Source organism: Anneissia japonica, unplaced genomic scaffold (genome assembly GCF_011630105.1).
Source record: "Anneissia japonica isolate Jap-2015-1 unplaced genomic scaffold, ASM1163010v1 scaffold287743_len2803612_cov181, whole genome shotgun sequence".
Lineage (NCBI taxonomy): Eukaryota > Metazoa > Echinodermata > Crinoidea > Comatulida > Comatulidae > Anneissia > Anneissia japonica.
Window position 1 is genome coordinate 2,727,280 of NW_022733259.1, and position 10,281 is coordinate 2,737,560.

A 10,281-nucleotide genomic window follows, 5' to 3' on the forward strand; every position below is an offset into this window, starting at 1 on the left:
TTTATAGAACTTTATTTGTTGAAAAACTACAGGGTAGCCTACGATGTTCCATCATGTCCTTATTAAACACTGTATATGTACCTTTGATGATTTATATTATATATATTCAACAGTGTTAACGGCTAACTTCCTTCAATATCATATATAATATACGACAGCTATTTCTAGCCGTATTTCCAGATTTATCTGGCCAAACGCCCTCTTGAGGCATAGCATTGTGTAATACAATGTTCCCGACGGGTATTTGGACCTGTTCAACCATGAGGCCTTCGTGGTCTAATCGTGGTCTAATGGTTATGACGCTCGCCTTGTCAGCGAGAGGTCGCAGGTTCGAATCCCGTCGGAGGAATTTTATTACACAATGATTTTTCATATATATGACTTTATTCGTTGAAAAGCTACAGGGTAGCTTACAATGTTCCATCACGTCCTTATTAAACACTGTATATGTACCTTTGATGATTTATATTACATACAATAATTCCAGATTTGCAGATTACTATTTGGCTTCAAATGTCGATGTTTTATCAGTGAATTTGTCTTCTGGGACATAAACCTTTCACGGTCAATCAAGGGCCACCAAGAATTCGGTCTCAAATCAAAGATGGCGGCCAAAATCCAAAATGGCCGGCAGAATTAACTTAATTAGGTAAATTCTGCCTATTATTTGTTCCTATTAACGTTTTTAAGTGGATTTTTCCTGAAACATGTAATGGCATACATTATATATGGTGTCCTTTTTGATCGCTTTTGTTAATTTTCTTGCGCATCCCTTAGGAAAAGTTGCTGTACCACCACCACCACCACCACAGATACAGGTTCTAGATGACAGATCCCCATCCCCGTAAAAAAATATTTACACAATTTTTTGGCAATATACATCTTATTAAGGTAATTCTGGTGGCCATTTTCGCATTTTGGCGGCCATCTTGGATATGAAGTCAACTTTTAGGAGGCCTTAAAGTTAATTTCAAATTAATTTAGGGATTAACAAATTCACTGAAAAAAACGTTAACAGGAACAAAAAATAGGCAGAATTTACTGAATGAGGTTAATTCTGGCAGCCATTTTGCATTTTGGCGGCTATCTTGTATTTCAGACCAAATTCTGGGTGGCATTCGATTGACCGTGAAAGGTTTATCTCTCAGATGACAAATCCACAAGCTGCAAATCTGAAATTATTGTATTTTTTGCGGCCATTTTGGATTTGAGGCCAACTTCTGGGTGGCCCTCGATTGATCTTGAATGGTTTATGTACCAGGTGACAAATCAAGGCTGAAAAAACATTGACATAACCAAATAATATGCTACATATTTTTCTAATAATTGTGATTTTTGGCAGCCATTTTGGATTTTGGCGGCCATCTTGGATTTGAGGCAAAATTCTTGGTGGCTTTTGAGATCTTGAAAGGCTTAGGTCTGAGGTGACAATTCCACTTCAAAAAAGTTGACAACACCGACTAAATATATTGTATATCTCTAATAATATTAATTTTGGTGGCCATTTTTGATTTTGGCGGCCATCTTGGATTTCAGGCAAAAATTTGGGTGGCCCCCAAGCTTATTTCAAATAGTATAGGGTCAGAATGATAAAACCGCTGAGAAAACCTTGACCTGAAAAATGGAAGTTTATCCTTGGCTGGGCATACCAGCGTGACCACTTACAATTTTGGATATACCCAATGATTGGGTCGAAATTACCCAAGATTCAGCAAAAATTGCCCAAAATTACCCAAGCTACCTGAAAATGCATTAAAATTTTTAAAAACCGTGTTTTTCGCATGTATAGTTTCCCTTTTATTTCAATTTATAAACCATTTTTTATTGTAATTTTTTGTGTTAATTATTAAAATGAATATTCATGAGGTGATAATACGGATAGAAAATACGCCCTCAGTCGGCCAGTGTTATCAATGATCAAGTTTTATTATGTAATGCATTAATTAGGTAAGATCAATGGCAACGCAAATCACAAATAAACAATTCTGAACCCATGTTTATAGCAATTAACAATGTTATGTGCACTTCGTTGAGTTTTGCTTACTTGAATGGACTGAAATATACTTTGTTACTTCTTAATTCTTCCTCTATGACAAAAATTTAATTTTCTTAGTAAAAATAAAATACCCAGGGATTTGAACGGAATACCCAAGAACCCCAGACCAAGTCAAAATACCCAAGATCTTGGGTAAATACCCAAGCAGTGGTCACACTGGGGCATACGATTGAAGCGAGGATAATGTTTACCAGGGGTACCCGGATGCCGGGTAATATTCAGATGTCCAGAGGCGATTCTCCGGCAACATTGTATAGGCATTTACGATATTAAATGAATCTTAATCCGAAATATTACATAGACCTTTATCTATATTTTCTGTAATTTATCTGTTAAAAAAAAAAAAAAAAAAAAAAAAAAAAATTGCCATTCGTATACTCGCCGAAGTTATAAGAAAGGTCTGGCACTCTAAAAAGTATCTCCTACTAATAGATGTAGCCTGATGTTAATAGTTGTCGGGCGTCTATAAAACGGGGACAGAAGACCGAAGACCCCAAAACGAAGACCCCTATTTTTTCTCTTTTATTTTGATGATAATACGCCAGCTGTCACAAAATCAAAATTAAGAAATATTTTGGGCGTCTGTTTGTGAAATTTCCAAGGGTTTTCGTTTTATAGACACCCTATATGGGTGTCTACAAAACGAAGACCAAGGACCCGAAAAACGAAGACCTCCAATTATTTCTCAATTATCTTATTGAAAGTATTTCAAAATCATCATAAAACAGTTGCTAAGTACCTATTTCATTATTTATTTATTTATATTTTATTTATTTAGGCAATCTACGTAAAATGGATTCACCTGCCTTTCCCAGATAACAATCTAACCGAAATCTTAATCAAGCTATCATCAGTAGGCCTATGTATACATTTAGGTTCATTTAATTTATTGAGTACATGGTTAAAAACTTTTAAAGGGTATCCATTCCATGACATAAATTTTCTAATGTTACAAAGTTCTGCTTGAAGTTTATCGGGAGTACACAGTTTGTGGGCTCTTAAAACTAAACTACGAATCCAAGAAATCATTTAGTTCCATGGCGCAAAGCTATCATAATGGATTGACCTGTATGTGTATTTTACGATATATACTCATGCTTCCTACGCTGTTGTCAAATTGTAAATCCAGAAAATGTACTATAGGCCTATTATTGTTTTCAAATGATTCAAAGGTAAAATTAATCTGTTTATGAAAAGCGTTAAAGTGACGTAGGATGTGATGAAAATCATTAGGTTTAGCTAGCACCTAGTGTGTCGTCAACAAAACGAGTATAACACTTAATAATACATGACTCTATAAGTTTAGGAACAATAGACTCTTCTAGTTCTGTCATTAAAATATTGGCTAAAACTGGTCCAAGGGGTGAGCCCATTGAAACGCTGTCAGTTTGTTTATAGAATTCATTATTACACGATAGAGAAAATTACACGTAAATACAGTTTTAGTACAGCAATCCCTAAGTAGTTTCCTTAACGTATTTTTCTTCAGATTAGTAGATATCAATTTCTTAAGCTTTGTCTACACTATCAAATTTCATCAAAAAAGCGTCACATAAAATTTGATGGAACATAAGAGTTGAACACGGTCAACTTTTTGATACAATTTAATATGTGATATGACGTCATCGTGCCCATGGGCACATCACATTTTTTTTTGTCAAATAAAATTTGATAGTGTAGACAAAGCAGATTATAATTTGAATTATATAAATTACCTAGTATGGGAAACATTTGTAAACAGAGATAGGTAGACTGGATTCCAGTCCCTAAACATTTTTAATTATTGAAAAATACAATCGATTTTAGCATGGCGTTACATATTACTTATTTGCACTAATGGTTTATCATTATTTTTATTTACATTATTCCATCCATTATACAACATTAGTTTCTAGATATAAACATACGTCGGTGGAAATGAGATGAATGGGTAGTAAGATTTTTACATCAACTTTTATTATTATTTAATTATTTTTTCCTAATATAAAGTTAGTAAAATGGATTTGACAATGTATAAAGTAAAATCTAAATACAAATATTGTTTTCATGATATTTGTGTTGTTGTTAAAATGTGTTTAAATATAGAAGGCAGCATTTGTTTTGATGTTTTTAAGTCACATCAAGAGATACAGCGTGGGGTTGAGCCGAAAACATGGTTTAAAACCCCGGCAAAAGAAAAAATAGAATAAATGGAGTTTACTTATTACGCAACTGTCTTCGAGAATGTCATTTACGTCTAGTCTCCAGAACAAGTGTAATGAGTAAAACTATTTATGAATGTAAATATGTAATAAAAACGCGGAATACTAATAACTATAATTACAAAAAAAGAAGGGCCTCAATGTGTATTGAGGGTGAAAGATATGTTTCTAATAAATAATAATAAAAAAAAACTTATATTTTGTTTTAAACACACGTGTGTGGCCTAGTAGCCTATTACTGTATATATAAGATAAGCCCTAAACTCAAACGTTTTTTATATGCGCGCTTCGCGCGCATATAAAACCTTTGCTTGTCCTTTGCTTCTAAAATAATTAAACACAAAATAGCCCAAACTCTAAGAAAATTTAAGATAGATCGTTTTACTAAAAAAGAAGGGCCTCAATGTGTACTGATGGTGAAAGAATATGTTTGTAATAAATAATGAAAAAACTTATATTTAGTTTCTAACACACGTGTGTGGCCTAGTAGCCTATTATATAAGATAAGCCCTAAACTTAAAATTTTTCGCGAATATAAAACTTCTTGTCCTCTTTTCCTTCTAAGTTAATTGAAAAATTAATAGTCCCCAAGAAGAAAATTTAAGATATATTGCTTAACCTAAAAGAAGGGCCTCAACTATATTGAAAATGCTTAAATTGAGTTTCAAACACACACGTGTGGCCTAATAATTATATATAAGATAAGCCCTATGTCGTACTGTTTTCTATAATGAGCGGGTTATAAATTGTGTTGGTATTTGCCTTCGGGTAAGCATATTTTAGATAATTAGTTCTGGTGCTTGAGAAAATACAATTTTAGCTTAAACGTTGCATTTTTACTGAGCGTAAGAAGTTTGAGAACGTTGCATCTTTACTGAGCGGACGAAGTTTGAGTATTATTTGGTAACACAATTATATACAAGACACTGCCTTAAAGAACCAGACATTTTGATGAACCATCTTCAAAATAAGTTTTCGATCAATATCATTCTATTGAATCTGACTTATACAATATAATTATTGCCATTAAAATCTGTCAAGGCAATTAAAGTTTAGAGATGAATATTATTCATCTCTAAACTATCTAATTATACACCCCTCACTTTTCGTGAGTCAAGAAGATTAGCTTGAAAATTGTTGAAATAAACTACATAAATGACCTTAACGAAAAAGAGCGCTCTACAGAGTACATCTTATTTTATAGCAAGATACCGGTATCTCTGCCCACAAACATCTGAATTACCTATAATACTAGACCCGAGTGCATGTGCCTTTATTATAATTTGAGAAGCTGAGAAAAAGTGTGCAAAAATAAGATTTCGGCATGTGAACAGGGAAAGATTTAGAGGGGGGTGCGGCCCGGCCCCGGTCCACCATTTTGGAAGGGAAAAAAGAAAGGAAGAAAAATAAAATAATGATCACCCGAAAACGCTTCTGATGTCATTTTCAGGCGTCTAAAACACACAAATTTCGCGGGGGCATGCCCCCGGACTCCTTTGGTAATGCTATCTCGTTCGGCCCAAATTTCGGCCCCACCTTCCGGCCCCCACTTTTGGACATCTCTGGATCCGCTCCTGCATGAAGTAGTATTAGTAGTAGTATTAGATCGATGATGATGAATATTACTATAATATAAGAGTGTCATATCCGCCAATCTAGAAGTACAAATTCCCAAAATTTTAACACCTTAGCCCCAGTTTTATTTTTCATGGTACATCACACATTAGACCTCAAATTTTCTCACCTGAGCCCTAACCACTGTAGGGCCTGAGTTAAATGTGGCATACGGATTTGAGGTAGGTCAAATAAATTAAATGCATCAAAGAAATTGTTTTTTTAGTTTTATTTTCTATGACACATCACTTATAAGACCAACCTTGCAAATTCCACGGCTAACAAAGGCTTCTTTGCTGCTGCACCATATCTTTGGAATAAACTCTCTTGTGAAATCAGACAGGCCCCTACTTTAAATAAAGTTAACTCGGCCCTCAAGACGCACCTTTTCAATAATTCTTCGTGATTAAGCGCTGTGAGACCCTGCAGATGCCTCGTGTTTTCTGTTTGTTACACCTGCGTAATGCGCGCTATATAAATGTTCATATTATTATTATTATTATTATTTATTATTATTATTATTATATTAATTAGAAAATTCCTGATTAAAAATCTTTATCTAGACTATTGATGTTGTGATGATGATGAGTTTTACTGTATAAATGTGTCATTTCCGGCCATCTAAGGTAGTACTTTCTCAAATTTTCTCACTTCAGCCCCAACCACGGTTGGGGCTGAACGGTAATGCCTGTTTAGCCCCGCTCTGAATCCGCGGCTTATCAGTCATTATTAAACAAGAGAAGAAGAAAAAAAAAAAAACACAGGTTATTTGTAACAAATATGGTTGATATAATATAATGTCTGTTATAGCTTTCTTAATTATTAAAATGCTATTTCATTTCATAGTTACAGTCTGCTGTTAACGTTCACACAGTTTTTATCCTAGGTACGACATTCTTTTTGGTGCGTACATTCTTGATAAAATCATGAAGCTAATAAAGATTCTATTCAAAGAAAATAATGCGCAGTTTTAGATGATTGAGTCGAGTCAGAATGGAGCGAAAAATAACCAGAGGACACAATATATGAATACCCATAGTACACATAGTGCTTTCCATCTTCGTCAAACATATTCATTTCTTTAATAGAATACCATTTTTAATGTAAAGTAATATACCACCTTGCCTATCAAGTCTACAGATTTCATGAACTTCGATTAACACTTCATTGTTGTCAATATTATCACCAGTAAATTACGGGATTGTGTACGCAATAACCGGATCGGCGGGATTTGGTAACATTACGGGATTTTCTAAAGCCGGTTTAGTTTCAGCCAGCCAAGATGGTCCTCTGCTGATAATCGTTATTGAACCTACAGAAATTTTACAAACAAATTTCCTCCGATCCCGATATTATGTAAAAAAAACCCAGTAATTATAAACAAAATCTAGACAATCCAGAAATTGCGTAAAAAATCCCGCCGATCCTGACTTTAGAAAATCCCGTAATTTTACCAAATCCGGCCGATCCAGTTATTGCGTACAAAATCCCGTAATTTTGCAAATGAATTCCCGCCCATCCCGAGGAATCTGAACAAAATTCCGGCGGATGGGGTCATTCTGATGGAATCTCACTGAATCCCGATTTCATCTTTGATAGGGTATCTGTCATCCATATGTGATTTTGTGTGATTGTCACTATGGTGCTTGTTTCTATTTATGAAATATGGTACCGTACCTTATTGTGTCCTATCTTAAACTTTCGGACCAATGGACCTTCGGACCAATGGATCTTCGGACCAAAATACAATTGATAGAATCGAACAAGAAGCCAAAGATCTAAAAGGATCAACACACACATCTTACTGTACCACTCCACATAAGTCAACTAAGCTAAGCTGCTCTTTTTAATATTATGTACTATCTCAATCCTTATTTAATATTATTATTATTACTAAGTAGTATTATTATTGGAAATATGAAGTATAGCATAAATATTATATAAATTTTTACATTTTTTTGTTTTTTACATATACTTAACTTTTTTTTAAAAAATGAAAATGTACTTCTGAACAATCTGTTTAGAATGACAATTTTTCCCCAATTGTTATTAGTGTTTTTTTAAAAAGTAAAGTTTGGCTGAAGCAGTCATCTGACTATATGAGATGCAATGTATTTTTCAATATTATGCGATACAGTAATCAACACCACTTGCAAAGAATACACACACATTTTTATAGTAAGAAGCAGTAATCAGGTCAATTATGTCCTAAAAATGATACAGAAATTAAATTTTATATAATTTTAAAAAGTCATCTTACTAACAAGATGTAATGTATTTTTCTATTTTTTTTTTTTTTTTTTTATTTTGGGATATATTTTTTTTTTTTTATATTTTGGGATATAGTTATAGCATTTTTAAATACAGCACATTTAGAGTAAAGCTCTGTCCACACTATTAAATTTTCTTTGACAAAAAAACTGTTGTATGCCCATATATAGTCATGATGTGCCTATATATGGTCATGATGTGCCCATATATAGTCATGATGTGCCCATATATAGTCATGATGTGCCCATATATAGTCATGTGCCCATATATAGTCATGATGTACCTATTATAGTCATGATGTACCCATATATGGTCATGATGTGATGTCATCGTGACTATATTTAGGCATTTCACATGTTTTGTAAAATAAAATTTGACAGTTTGGACAGGGCTTAAGAAATAGTAATCAGGTTGTTTTTGTCCTACAGTAAAATAAAATATAAATTACTATTTTTTAATGTCTCATATTAAGTAATTTGTGGACATTATCTATCAGAGATAGAAGTACTATTTACATGTAAAAATTATTTAATAATAATAATAATTATTATTATTAGTTTTTATACACATATGTGGAAGAGTGCACTTTAAAAACTGAAAACAAATATTGTAAATGTACTGAATTTTGAGTATCTTAAGTATAGATAGATGGCAGTGTTTGTATACTACTAGCCTAATGTTTAGACTATGCCTTGGTGCAATCATGCCAAACTATATAAAAAATATTAACTGAAACAGTACCAATGCAAATTGAGACACAATTGGAAATTAAAATAATCAATATGTTATGAATTTACCACACTATGAATAGTTATAGTCTTTCTATGAATATTCATGATTAAAATCTAATATGCTCACCCATCACTTTGAGTACAGCTGGGTATTAAAAGCGTCAGGGCTTTCAAGTCCCAATAAAGGTCCCTATGCAAAGAAAATTGGAAGGCTCTGTAGATTTTGAGTCAATCTAGAGAGCCTTCCAAGCTTCTTTAAAGAGCACTTCCCGAGTCCATTAAAGGGCCTTCAAAGTCTCTCAACAGAGTCTTCAAAATCCCTCCACAGAGCCTTCCAAGCTCCTCTACAGTGCTGTACCCCCGACAGAGCCTTCCAAGACACTCTACAGCGCAATCTAAAACCTTCTAGGGAGCATTCTAAGCCTCTTTAAAGGACTTTCAAAGCCTCTTTAAAGGATCATCTTCCAAGACCCTCTAGAGAGCCTTCCAATTCCTTTAAAGAACCTTCTAAGTCCCTCTCTGGGCCTTTTACACACATCTACATAGCCTAGCAAGTTACTTTACGATTACCAATTAGAAAAACCTACAACATTCAGAATATTCTGCTGAAGTAGAACTTAGATTAAATTTGTAGACAGAAGCCACCCTTTATATTATTTACACACCGAAAGAAATTAATCTTAGTTTCTCAAACTAACAAAATCAGTAAACTGATAGTAGCATCTTGACTTCTGCATTCAAAACAAATCCAATTAAGGCATTACTATGAAAAACAATTATAATTTTTACCTAATTGTTATTTTATCCATTTACACAAAAATAAAAATAAATAAAAAATTAATTTGAATCATTTTTTTTCAAATGAAATATAAATAAATATTTAAAATAATTTTAAAATTATAAAATAATAAAAAATAAAATGGATTAATAAATATTTTTTTAAATTAAATAAAAAAATTAAAAATTAATAAAAAATAAATACAAAAAAAAATATGTTTGTTAATAGCTAAATTAATCACTGTCTAATTAATAAGTAGTAGTGTAAATCATTTCACAAGAGAAACACATAAATATGATGCTCTCATTCAGTGGCGGCGCCAGCGGGGTGGCAGGGGGGCTTAAGCCCTCCACCAGACGGGTCAAGCCCCCCCCCCCCCGCACAGAGCTCGTCGGGCAGTCTGACCATAAAAACATAAAAATAGGCCCACACCAAGCCAACACATGTCTGTCACAGTCTGAGAGTGCCATTTTCGACCATCTAGAGGTTGATATTCTTTAAAAAAAATCTCATTTGGGAGGGGGAGCCCCCCCTCTCAACCCCTTCTCCCAGCTCGAGCCTACGAGCTCATGTCCCCCTGTCGGACAACTTAGCCCCCCCCCCAGAAAATATATCCTAGAGCCGCCACTG